This window comes from Pteropus vampyrus, unplaced genomic scaffold (genome assembly GCF_000151845.1).
Source record: "Pteropus vampyrus isolate Shadow unplaced genomic scaffold, Pvam_2.0 Scaffold60, whole genome shotgun sequence".
Lineage (NCBI taxonomy): Eukaryota > Metazoa > Chordata > Mammalia > Chiroptera > Pteropodidae > Pteropus > Pteropus vampyrus.
In genome coordinates, this window is record NW_011888841.1 from 598386 (window position 1) to 611743 (window position 13358).

General features: G+C 43.4%; 1 pseudogene; it reads left to right on the top strand.

Annotated features, from left to right (window-relative positions):
- Positions 1-5594: 5594 nt before the first annotated feature.
- Positions 5595-5713, top strand: LOC111740284 (annotated as a pseudogene).
- The last annotated feature ends 7645 nt before the right edge of the window (positions 5714-13358 follow it).

The following is a 13358-nucleotide window of genomic DNA, read 5'->3' on the forward strand; positions in this document are numbered from 1 at the left end:
GGAAGAAGTCATAGAAGGGAGGGCGGATCCCTGTTTTGGGGGCAGGTGTAGCTGAGGAGGAAACGCTCCCTGCCTCATGGTGCTGTGGATCTGAGGAGGACCAGGATAGGGGTTCTTACATCCCCAAGGAGACCGCGAACTACCCCTTACCCAGAGTCCCTGGAACAGCTTGTGCCTGGGTGGGTCGGGGAGTTGCGGGTTTAACTAAGGAGCAGAGCTATGAGATCATGGCCCTGGACCACTAGTGAGGAACAGTGGTCACCAAGCTCAGTGACAGGAGTGGGACTGTCCTTCTTAGGAGGTGCAGAGACCTGGGGACTTGTATGGCCACCAGACTGACTAGAAACCAGTGGTCCCTGCTTGCATGTGAAAGTCAGACTGAACCCACTCCCCACTTTGGATAGTATAAGTTGGGGTTTGGGGACATGTGAATGAAGGAGCCCCATGAAGGAGATACTGAACTTCCTGTTAATCAGGCCAATGGAAAATTAAACCAGTTTTCTTTATGGGAGAACATTTCAAAAGATAAGATCACTTTGCACCCTAACCTTGTAGGACAAAGCTACTTGCTCAGGTATCACCAGAACCTTGAGATCTCTTTGCACTGGGGTAACAAGTCCTGCCTCAGCAGTGACTTCTAGAACTTGTGCTCCAGCTTACCTGGGCTGCCGCCTTTCTCCAACTCCCCCTTGGCTACCTGCCTCTGGGGCTCTGCTCTTACTGTCCCCTTGCCTCCAATGTCCTCCCTTCCCACCTATAATAGTTAAAATCCTACTCATTCTTTAAGACCTAATTCCAGTTGACTTGCTACATGTCGCCTCTCTGATCCCCTTGACCAGAAGCAGTCTGTGTCTCTTACTTTTACAGTACTTTATTTTAGCATTTGCATGCTTCCTTTTCATATCACGCTTAATAGTATGTTGTAATTATTTGTCAATTTTATATCTAATAAATTGTAAACTGCATATCTCGATATCTCCCACAGTGCCTTATACCTAGAAAGTAACCCCTAAATTTCAAAAAATAAAAATAAAAATTGCTGCCCAGGTGTGGTAGACAGTGGGGATGTCTTCCCTCCCCTTTGCGTAGTCACCATCAGTGTGAGTAGCACAGGCCTCACCCAATTCTAGGGGTGTTGTAAGTCCTTGATAGCATAAGCCAATCCCGACCCACTTGAAAAATGATAGGTTTCTTTGAGCCTGAGCCAGTCAGCACACGGCAGGCCCACAGTGATTGGTCCTGGAGCGGTCCAATCAGAACAAAGCACAGGCCTCATGCTCGATGGCTATGGGAAGTAATAACCCCTTTCTCCTTAAACTAATTGTCATTGTCGAGAAATTCCAGCTGAGTTGTTCAATTCCAGCTGAGCTGCTATATGCAGGCCTCTGGCAACCATAAGAAAGCCAGGCGAAAAAGGAACCTGGGCAGACGGGCAGAGAGAATCAGAGAAATGGAGCTGGAACCCTGAGAACCACACTGGAAGCCCTAACATTGAACTTTTCCACCATGGAAACCAATAAATTCTCTTCATGGTTTCTCTTACTTGCAACCCAAATCATCCTCACCAGCGCACGGGGAATGTGACGCTGTGAGCACTGTGGGTTCACACACGTGCACGTGTTCGAGCAGTACATACACCCACGCACACATGACTTTTACTTGGGAGAGGGAAAAAAACACACATCTCCAATTCCTAGGGCGGCCACGACATTCGCGTTTACAAAATTGCACACTTAAAGCTTTTGATAATTCCCAGGACATGGAACTGATTTTTTTAAAATAGTTTTTCATTAATTTCTGTATTTAAAATGATTTTACAATTTTAACCTGAATTCCTAAGAACATCTCGGACTCTAGCAACTGTAATAAATTGTAGATTTTTTCCTTTTAAAAAATGAATATAAGACTAGACTCCAGGTAGTGAGCATACAATAGTGTACAGATGTTGTTATAAAACACCTGAAAGTTATACGATGTTATTAACCAGTTATCTCGATAAATCTGATTTTAAAATTAACATCTTTGTGACCCTTTAATGGTACTTAAAGTTAAAAAGCTCAACGTTTACCTTAATGTGAAGTCTATATTTTCAACATTTTTCTTGGAAGGCGAAATGGAGTTCCAATAACTGGAAGGTGATATTGACTTTCTCTGACTGGTTCTATGCCTTGACCTTCTTTACCACTTTGTTTTCGGGTTCTCCAACCTGCTTGTTTATTGGCTCTCTTGGCAAGCATCCCTGAGTCTCTCCTCTAGGGACCTCGTTCCTTGTGAACTGGGACCACGTCTTATGCCTCTTTCATAACCCGTGCCCTCTGCATGCCATGCGGAGTCCCATAGCTTCTCAAGGGCTGGTGGACAGCCCATGGAAATTTCCACAGCAGCTGCTCAGCCCCAGCCCCCCCAACCCAGGACTTGGCCTACAAGTCCTACCAGCCCAAGGACACGGAGCCTGGCTCTGGGTCAGGCCCTAGGTCTATTTATGACTTTTTATCTCAGGGTTTGCGCTTTGGCACTTTGCATTCAGGAAACCTCCACTCCTGCTCACCAGTCCACACACACACACACACACACACACACACACACACACACACACAATGTCCTTATCTGGAGAAGAGGTGAACAGTGGGCCAGATATACTCGCTTCCTTCACGGCTGCCTGGGTGGCCCCCATGTCTCCCTACTTTGGTTCGTTCTTCTTGGTTTGTGGCCTACATCCTTTGATGAGAACAGAGAAAACTTGACATTCAGATAAAATATCTTTATGACCACTGATGAGCTTATTCATTTGTGTCTCCCTTACTAGAAAAGATTTAAGGGAGCAGGATGCTCTTCTTCACTCCCACCGTCCATAGCCCTGAGCTCAGTTCTTTGACAGAACTCATCATTGATCAACCCAAAGCCACTGTGGGAGCCACGCAGGGAAGAGCTGAGCCCACGAGAGACCAGAGGCTCGTGGTGCCTGAGGGGAGACAGGTGAGGAGCTACCTTGCTTCTACCTCAGCAGCATCTCTCTCTCTTCCCGGGCACGGAGAGAGAGGAAGGGACTCAGAGCCAGAGTTCTACCATTCCACCCAGTCCCTTGGGCACATTAGAGGATTCAGTGTCCTGAGGTGCCAAATACCTGACCTACCTACTTAAATCTTTATTTTATGATATTACTATCATTATTTTTAGCAATGGCTGTATTTATTAAGGAACACAGATGTCAGCTGAAGCCTCCCTAGATAAGATTGGTTCCCAAGTCCAGTGCACATCCTGTGAAAATCTAAACCTCCCCAAAAGTATGGCCAGTTCCCAGGAGGCCGGGCGGAAGGCGGGAGGAGGCTTACATTCCCACAGTCACCTCTGGCCCTGCGCCCCTGCAACTGCTGACTTCCATCAGTTTGTGGACTGTCTTGTCACCTGTGTGCTGTCCCCGTCCAACCCTTTTAGGGGAATAAAGGAGACCTACGCAATTGCAAATTAAGTATCAGATACCTCTTTTCTCAAAAGGTTTTAGCCCTTCTGTCCTACGAAGGCTTTATCGGCTGGTTGCCCTCATAAAGTGGTCCAGCTCAGTGGTTTTTCCCTTTTCCTCACCTCCCCATCTCTCCTCCTTAACGCTTCCCTTTTGGATTGCCTCCAGAACTCCAAATTCTTCTCATTGAACTCTGTAGTCATTTACTTCTATACCACCCCTTCTGCCAAAGTCAGCCATTCAAGCTCATCAAGGTTTGGAGTTAGGATCTTCTACTTAGAAAGAGCTACTTTCCTTATGGATCAGGCAATTGTGGCTGTCAGTGGTTTGCTCTCACTCTATTAAGATTGCAATACAATTTCTGCTAAATTCCTGCCAAATGACAATTCCTTTTTTTTTTTTTTTTTTTTTTTTTTAGAAAGCAGAGAAAATGAAGAGGAGCACTATTTTGGATCAAATTCTGCACAACCAAATTCTGTTTGTAAGGTAGAAGTGAGCGGAAGCTCACTGTCCTCGGGAGTCTGGGGCTGGACCTGCTAGCCAGTCAAGAGCGTGCCAAGATTTAGGAAGGAGCATCCCAAGATATCTGGAGAAAAGTTATGTGTGACTGATCTTGTGATGCAAGAATAAAGGAAAGACGGCTAAACAGGACCAAAGGAAGTAATAAATTGCTTCTCAAATGATCCCAAAGAGGAAAAAGAAAAAGACAGGACCACAATTAACTGAATGGAGGCAGGTGGACAGGTCAGCAAGGTGTTCCTTTCCACACCACACTGCTGGCCGACAAAAGCTCTGGCATCTTCATCACGTGACTTCCAAGGTTGCCCTGGGAGTTGTCTCCACTCCACATGGGAGGTTTTAATGGGTCAGGCCTGGCAGTGGCACACGCCACTTCTGCCCATGCTCTATTGGCTGGAACTCAATCACGCTGCCACGCTCAACTGCAGGGGAACCTAGGAAATGTAGTCTGTGTGCTCAGAAGGTAGAGAAGAGCATGGATTTTATCCAGTACACTCCTTCAATTTTCCTTATTAAGGAGGGTAATATGGGAGGAAAGTTGAGGAACACTATCAGGAAGAGGAATTGAAGCTCCAAGTATGGAAAGAGATAGTAAGAGAGCAACCTGCTGCCCCAGAGAGCTGTCTTCTGACATGGAGAAGTTACACCCAAGGGTCCTGAGGGTGCTCAGACAAGTTCACTTCATCTTTGAGGAGCTTTAATGAACAGAAGTGCTGCTGGAAGACTAACGAGGCAGGCGATGGCATCCTGATTTTCATAAAGCCTAAGAAATGGGAATCTGAAAAGTACACACTAGTCAACTTGACATTAATATGGGATGAATGGCTAAAAGATGATCAAATGTGTGGTCTCAAACACACACACACACACACACACACACACACACACAAAAGAACAGATCACAAAGAACTTGCATGTGGTCTAGGCTTCGTTTCCTCTTTTGAAAGAATTAGCCTTAACAATGTTCATATGCTTAGACTTAATGATACTCCAGGAAATTTGTGCTAAGGAATCGATGCAAATGATGGACAAAGTTATTTTGCACAAAAAAATGTTATCGCTGATTTATAATAGCAACAAGTTAGATATAACTTAACAGTATAGCAATAGGGGAATGGTTATACAACTTATTGGTTGTTAATACAACTAAGTATTATAAAATCTTTAAAACTATTTCAAAGAGTTTTTAATAATGTGAGAAAATACTTATGAAATTCTGCAAATATCTGCAAATATCAGAGAATGTGTGCTCCCAGGATTCTGTCTCCAGTGGCTCCTGTTCTGGTCAGTATTTTTACCTGTGTCTCAGGTACACATCTAGAACTGCACTGCTCAGTATGATATCCACTAGCCATATGTGACTACTTAAATTTAAATTAATTCAAATTATAAAAGCAGCAAGAGAGAAATAACGTGTTATATCCAAGGGAACCTCCATCAGACTATAAGCAGAATTTTCAGCATAAATTTTGCAAGCCAGAAGGGAGTGGCACAATATATTCAAAGCACTGAAAGAGAAAACTGCCAACCAAGAATACTCTACCTGGTAAAGCTGTCCTTCAGAATTAGAAAGAATTTTCCAGACAGGTAAAAGTTGAAGGATTTAAATGAAATGCACTATGGCCACGCCACTCTGAACATGCCCGATCTCATCTGATCTCAGAAGCTAAGCAGGGTCAGGCCTGGTTAGTACTTGGATGGGAGACCACCTAGGACTATCAGGTGCTATAGGCGTTAAAAAAAAAATGAAATGCAATTTAAAATTACAATTACCATTTAAAAATACAATTGAAAATTCAGTTCCATGGTTGCACTAGCCTCATTTCAAGTGTTCGATAGAAATTGTTACTGGCCATCATATTGGACAGCAGGGAGCATTTCCATCGCCACAGAAAATCGATTGGAAAATGCTGGTCTAGCTGTAATGCTCATCGGTTTCATGGAGGACACCGGGCTGAAAGAGTCAGCCTCCCAGATGACCACCACGAGCTGACACGAGGAGCCACGTCTAACCAGTTGAACAGATATAAGTGTAATATCCTTCCTGAGAGCTCCAAAATACAACCGCAGAGGTACAGAAGAATTGTGGGGAAGATGATTTTGCTTAAAGACAAGCTCCCTATGCATCTATTGCACCTACCCCAAATAATGCTGCTCCCCCAAATAATGAGATCTTGAGCTGAATTAATGAGGTATACAGTTCAGAACAAGAAAGGGACAGGTCCAAACTACATTGAACAAACCACACTGAGAGTTCAACTGATTTTCCCTCAGGGGTGTTTTCAGAACCTGAATTGGCTATAATAAAATTGATTAAATAGAAAACACAATTTGCATCATTAAGGACTGCTATTGGTCATAAGCAGATCACAATCAGGAACACGGAGTGTGGGAGAGAAAAAAACTGTTACAAATAGCTGAGCCACTAGGTTTTCGTGGCTTTGTGCCTTGTTTATTAAACAATGAGCCATATGGTAACAGAAGTGGCGAGAACGATGAGAAACTCTTAAGATAGCACTGCTCCGGAGAGGAGGGCGGGCGACTTACTATCCTCAAGCAAAAGTCAGAGGTAATCAAGGGATGTTTAAGGTTTTATCGTCTACAAAAAAAATCTTACATTAGACAAGAACTCCTCTTTAAAAAATTGGTTTTTTGATAACATATGATTTCCTAAAAATGCAACTATCATAGTGAAGTGGACAGAACTGTGTTCAGTTTTGAATATTTCAGTCCAAAACGGATGCTGAAGTACCTGAGTAAGAGAATAAGGAGCCAAACAGATAAAGTTCTAGAAATAATGGCAAACAGAGGATATTAGAACTGAAACTAACGTGTGTGTACCTGGGAGAAAGGGGCGTGACTGGAACGGGAATTGGAATTCAGCTCGACACAAGGAAGGGCTTTCCAACAGTGAGAGCAGCACAGGGTGGTGGGCAAGGCCAGAGTCCAGAGTCAGGCCAGCCTGAGTTTGCATTCTGGAACTTTCTAGCCATGTGACCTTGGGCAAGTTACTTAGCTCTTCTAAGCCTCATTTTCTTCACCTGTAAAAGGAGATAACGACTTTTGTCTTAGTGTTATTCGAAGAACTAAATAACTATGTCTAGCGCTTATCATAGCAGCCGGCACATATCAAACCGTCTATCAACGTTATCTCTTAGCTGCTATGATTTGTCCGGCAGAGTCTGCATGATCACTTATGGGAGGAACCACAGAACACAATTCTGTACTGGTTGGTAGTTAGGATGTATTATGTGAATAATAGCAACCTGGAAGTTAAAAGGTCATGCGGGAAAAGGGTTCTGCCGTCAAATCAGTTTGACAAAGGCTGGAATAATTGAAGTTAACAGGTTTGTTTACTTTGTGACTTCTCGCAGCCTTTAGTATATACCCCCTGAATTTTAAATCCCCCATCATACTTGGCCACAGAACCCCTTTTCATGGACCAGCTTGAGGGAAGAGAGTATTGCGAACACATTTTAGAAAACATTGAATTAGATGATTTCTGAGATTCCTTCTCACTCTGACATCTGAAAGCTGTGAATTTCAAATGCAGTGATGTTTATAGCTGTGGTTTACTGAGCACTGATTACCAGCCAGGAGACTCAGGACTTGAAGCCTTGTCTCGCCGACTTCGATCCCATGCCCGTTCTACCGGCCAGCGTTCGAGCCAGCGATTCATGCCAGCTTGCTTTAAATTTGGGGGAAGAGGTCACTGGGACTACTAGATAAGAAAGTGAGAGATTATCTCTGTATTAAGTGACCACAAGGCTTCCTCTTCCATTGCTAGAGATGTCCATGAGTTGTCCCAATGAAAAGGAGGCCCTAGTTTGGGGTAAAGCTTCACATATGATCTTTACTTCCATCTTTATCCAAGATGAGCTAAAAGGGAAATGGGATCCCTTTGTTCCCTCCCTCATCTCAACATCGTGGATGAAAAAGGGATTCTGTAATAAACCCGACAAGTCCAATGACTAAAAGTAACTTCACAGGGTGATCTGATCATAAATTCCTAACTAGGCAGGTTATGGTGCGTAGTCACACCCCAGGTAAATAACTTCTTTAGTAAAAGGTTCCTCTTTGCCTTAAGCAAGCTTCGTTCATTATTTCTGTTCATCTAGGTTAACACGCGTTTGAAATGCCTCTTTTTTAGACCCTGTCAAGAGAGCGCATGGTCTTGTAAACTATCCTGTGATCCGATCCCCACCTCGCTCTCTCCCACCTTCACATCGTCTTCCTTAAGTTCCCTCCTTATTTCCAAATGCATAAAAGAAACTGCAAAACTGTCATTCTCCAGAACATGAGATCTTGCTTCCCAGCAACTGTCTTCGGTTTGGCTCAACTGAACTCTTGTAAAAATTTTATACAGGTTTGGACGTTTGTTATGTTGACACGGTAAAGAGTACAGGGTGCTCTTTCCTCACAGACAACGGCAAGAGGAACGAACACTTCAGATTAAAGCTGAGATTCTAGAAAACAGGCTGCTCAGCTCAGCTCAGCTCAGCTCTGCATGACGTCGTGGTAACGTTCGCAGAACATGTCAACCCCTGCCATGTAGTCAGGCTCTAGAATGAACCAAAAGCCCAGTCCTCTTCTGGCCAGGTCACTGGGAGGGGACACTCAGGGCCTGAGCCTTCTACAGGCAAAGACTTGGGGTTAATCATCTTTGTTTTTCCAGCACCACGGGCCAGAGAGCTGAAAGGAACTCAGTGCCAAACTCTGAAAAACTGGGCTTGAGGGCCCCGTCGTGGCTTCTGGCAGAATCTGCTGCCCTCGTGTGGCCATCCTGGCTCACAGCTAACAGATTCGGAAATTCAAGACCAATGGAGCCCTTGGAGAGGCCAGCGGGGAAGCAGTCAAGGACAGCTGATCTGAGAGCCACCAGATGAAAGCAGCAGCCTTGCAGGCGGGCAGGGGGCCTGCAACCTTTTGGTCTCAGAACCCTTTTACACTCACAAAAATGACTGAGAACCACAGAAACTTTTGATGTGAATTAATTCCATCCTGTTTAGAAATTACAACTGAGAAACGTTAAAAAATATTGATGTATCGATTCCTTTAAAAATAATAAACATTTCACGTTAACACAAATAATATATTTATGAAAATAGCTATTTTGCTAAACAAAAAGAAGCTTTAATGAAAAGTGACATTCGTTTACATTAATGTTAATTCTTTTTAACATAATTAATACATCTGAATTCTCATATCTTTTGCATTTGATCCCATGTGATCGTGTGTCATGAAGCTTCCGGAAAACTCCAGGACACGCTCCTGAGAGAAGGAGAATGAAAAAGGCAAAGAATATCTTATCATGAAATAGTTGTGACATTGTGGGCCCCCAGGACCACAGAGTAAGAACTAACCCTGACTCAGAGTCCTCCTCCATCAGATCAAGAGACCCGGGCAGGGGGAGCTGGGAAGGGAGGCTGCCTGGTGAGGAAAGAACCGCTGCCCCGCCCCCCCCACCCTGAGCCGCTGCCCCGCCCCCCTCACCCTGAGCCGCTGCCCCGCCCGCCTCACCCTGACTCAAGGGCCGTCAGGCTGAGTGGCATCGCAGGTGGCCTTTGCTCTAAGAGGAAACGTCTGCACACACAGGCTGTAAAGCTCTCACATTTTTTCCTTTTATGTTTATAACAGCTGAACTGATGTGAGACAGAAAAATTAAGGAAGAATATTGGCCAAGTCAGTGTTTCCCCATCAGGCAAAAGATTTTAAAAATCTCTCCATGCAGAGGGAGAGAGGGGTGTACAGAGGAGACCAACAGAACATGGTTCTGGCGTGAGTCTCTGGGAAGAACCCAGGCACTGTGGCCCCCGTGTTCTCCTTCATCAGGCTTCCCTCTGGGAGGTGCATCCTAAGGCCAGAGATCATTCAGTCAAAACCAAAGCAGACTAACGTTGAACGGTCCAAAAAGGAAATGAAGAAAACTATCCCATTTATGACAGCATCAAACAGAATAAAATATTTAGGAATATACTTAACCGAAGAAGCAAGACTTGCCCACTAAAAACTACCAAACACTGCTGAAAGAAATTAAAGGAGATACAGATAAATGGAAAGATTTCCACGTTAATGGACCGGCAGACTTCATGTTGTTAAGATGTCAATACTACCCGAAGCAATCTATAGATTCAAGGCAACCCCTATCGAAACCCCAATGACACATTTGGCAGAAATAGAAAAAAAATCCTAAAGTTCAGATGGCATTTCAAGGGACCCCTAACAGCCAAAACGATCTTAAAAAGGAACAAAGTTGGGAGCATCATACTTCCTGATTTCAAAACTTACTACAAAGTTGCAGTAATCAAAACAGCGGTACTGGCATAATGACAGATCAAAGGAACAGAATAGAGAACCCAGAAGTAAACCCTTGTATGTATATCCAAATAATCTTTGACAAGGATGCCGAGACTACTCAATGCGGAAAGAATAGCCTCTTCAACAAATGGTGTTGGGACATCCACATGCAAAAAATGAAGTTGGACCCTAACCTCACACCACATACAAATATTAACTCCAAATGGATTACCTAAGAGCCCAAACTATAAAATTCCTAGAAGAAAACAAAGGAGAAAAGTTTTATGACACGGGATTTGGCAGTGATTTCTTGGATATGCCTTTAAATGTAGAAGAAACAAAAGAAAAAATAGACAGATGGGACAGTGTTATACTTAAAATTTTCTTTGCGTCATAAGAAACAATCAACAGAGTGAAAAGGCAACCTACAGAATGGGAGAAAATATATGCGAATCATATATTTGATAAGGGGTTAATATCCAGATTATGAAAATAACTTCTATAACTCAACAACAAAAACACAAATAATTAAATTAAAAAATGGGCAAAGGACTTTAATAGACATTTCTCCAAAGAAGATATAAAAATGGCTTATAAGCATATGAAACGATGTTCAACATCAAAAATCATTAGGGAAATGCAAATCAAAATCAAAAGAGATACCAACTCACACCCAATAGGATGGCCACCATCAAAAAGACAAGTGTTGACAAGGCTATAGAGAAATTCATGCATCGTTGGTGGGAATATAAAATCGTGCAGCTGCTATGGAAAATAGCATGGAAGTTCTTCAAAACAATTAAATAGAATTACGATAGGATCCAGCAATTTCACTTCTGGGTATACACTCAAAATAATTGAAAGAAAGATCTCAAAGAGATATTTGCTCACCTATGTTCACTGCAGCATTATTCACAATAGCCAAGAGGTAGAAGCGCTCCAAACGCCCATTGACAGATGAATGGATAAACGAAATGTGGTATAGCCATAAAATGGAATATTATTCAGCCTGAAAAAGGAAATCCATCACGTGCTACATAGATGAGCCTTGAGGACATTATGCAAAGCGAAATCGACCAGTCATAAAAAGACAAATACTGTATATTTCCACTTATGTGAAGTACTTAGAGTAGTCAAAATCATAGAGACAGAAAGCAGAATGGTGGTTGCTGGGGGAGGGAAAATGAGGAATTGTTCCATGGGTACTGAGTTTCAGTGTCACAGGATGAAAATTTCTCAAGATCTAAAATCCACAACGTGAGTATGCATGACACGACTGAGCTGTACACTTAAAAATGATCAAGATGGTAAATTTTATGTTATGTGTTTTTTTTAATCGCAATTAAAAATCAAAAGAAATCAAAGCAGACAGGTGACAGTCAAGGACTGCATGTGCCCCACTGCCTCTCACACTTAGGTGCCACTCCAGGGAGAAGAGGGTGATTCATAAAACGTGAGTTTATTAGTTTTATTTTCTAACAAGCAAAATGGGGCTTAAGTTTCAGAAAAAGTAAGAAAGTTGTACAAACACTGTTAATTGTCTGTTCCTCTCCCATTTCTTCCTCACTAACAGAACTCTGACTTTATTCAGGTACCCACCCTCCCGTATGAGACTTGGGGTTAAGTCCTAAAGGGTCTAGACTGGCCATGACAACCCCACACTCGCAGCCAGTGACTGGTTTAGGCCAACGAGATTCTGCGGGAAATCTGCCTGGGGCTTCTGGGAATGATTTTCATTGACTTTAAAAAAAAGACACAGGAAAATTCTCTCCCTCCTTCCCCGCTCCACTCTTCTCTCTCTGCCTCTGGCTCTGAGCAGGTGAGAATGCCAGAGAAGAAAATGGAAAGAATGAAATAACTGTCAGTGATGATTTCGTTGACCTAGTGAGCAGACCCAACCCCGAACCACCGTCACCTGAGATAATAAAGTCCTGACTGTTTAAGCCAGTTGGAGCCTAAATTAAGACAAGAGCTACCCTGATCTAACCAATGTCACCCTCTACTGAGGCCTTCGGAGACTCACAGCCAAAGCATCCCGGTTGTTGTATGTATTTTTTTCATACCTGGATACATGGTATAAAATTAAGTCCACCCCCCACTTTCTAGCATGGCCACCTGGCGTCGGGAAGGTTCACCTTTGCCCTCAGGTACGCTCCGAGTCTTCACGCACCTGCGTCTCTGACCAGCACCGTTCCACTGTCTGCTGTGCCACCGCAGCCCTTCGGGTCTGACTTGTGCTTCTGAAAACGAAAACTTCTTTCAGTGAACCAGATTCTAAGCCCCTTGACACCTGAGGCTTTTCCTTCCTGCATCTCCACATGGCCTGGAATCTCTAGTATGTAAATTAATTCCATAATTAATTCAGAGCAGATCACAGCCCAGAGGTGTCTCTGTGGTGTGATAACTGAGTCCCCCTCGGCCTGTACCAAACCCTTCAAACGACCTTCAATGTAAAGAGCCCAGACCAGGTATGGAAAAGCAAAACTGGGTCCCTACTAAATACGATACGTAGAAATAAATTTCATCTGGATTAAAAATCATAAGATGAAAATAAACATTTAAGCTTTTGGAAAACCTCAAGGGTAGGGAAGGACTTCTTAAAGAGTATCCAAAGGCAGGAGCCATAAAGATGAAAGACTGATAACATTTAACAACGCCTACATTTAAAATGACTTTGGCATTCAAGAGATCCCCAAGGGAGGCGGAGACAAGCCACAGACTGAGAAAAATACCTGAAATGCATATAATTGACCGAAGATTAGCATCTCTCCACAAATATATATTACGAGGCCTAAATATTCTTAAGTAAAAGGCAAACCAACCAAATGAAAAACGAAGGTATACATAACCTACAAGGAAATCCTCACTGCCCAAATGTACGATGATTTGCAAACTTAAGCTCTTTGCAAACTAAAACCTGCAGGAGATGACACCCATTACGTTAGCAAATATGAAAAATCGGATAATACCAAATGCACTGCGGCAGAGTTGGGGAAAAGGAGAGACGCTCAGGTTGCAGATGAGAGGGTAAAGGGACCCACGTGCCGGGAGAGCGAGTGGGAACACCCCGTCCAGGAGGGGC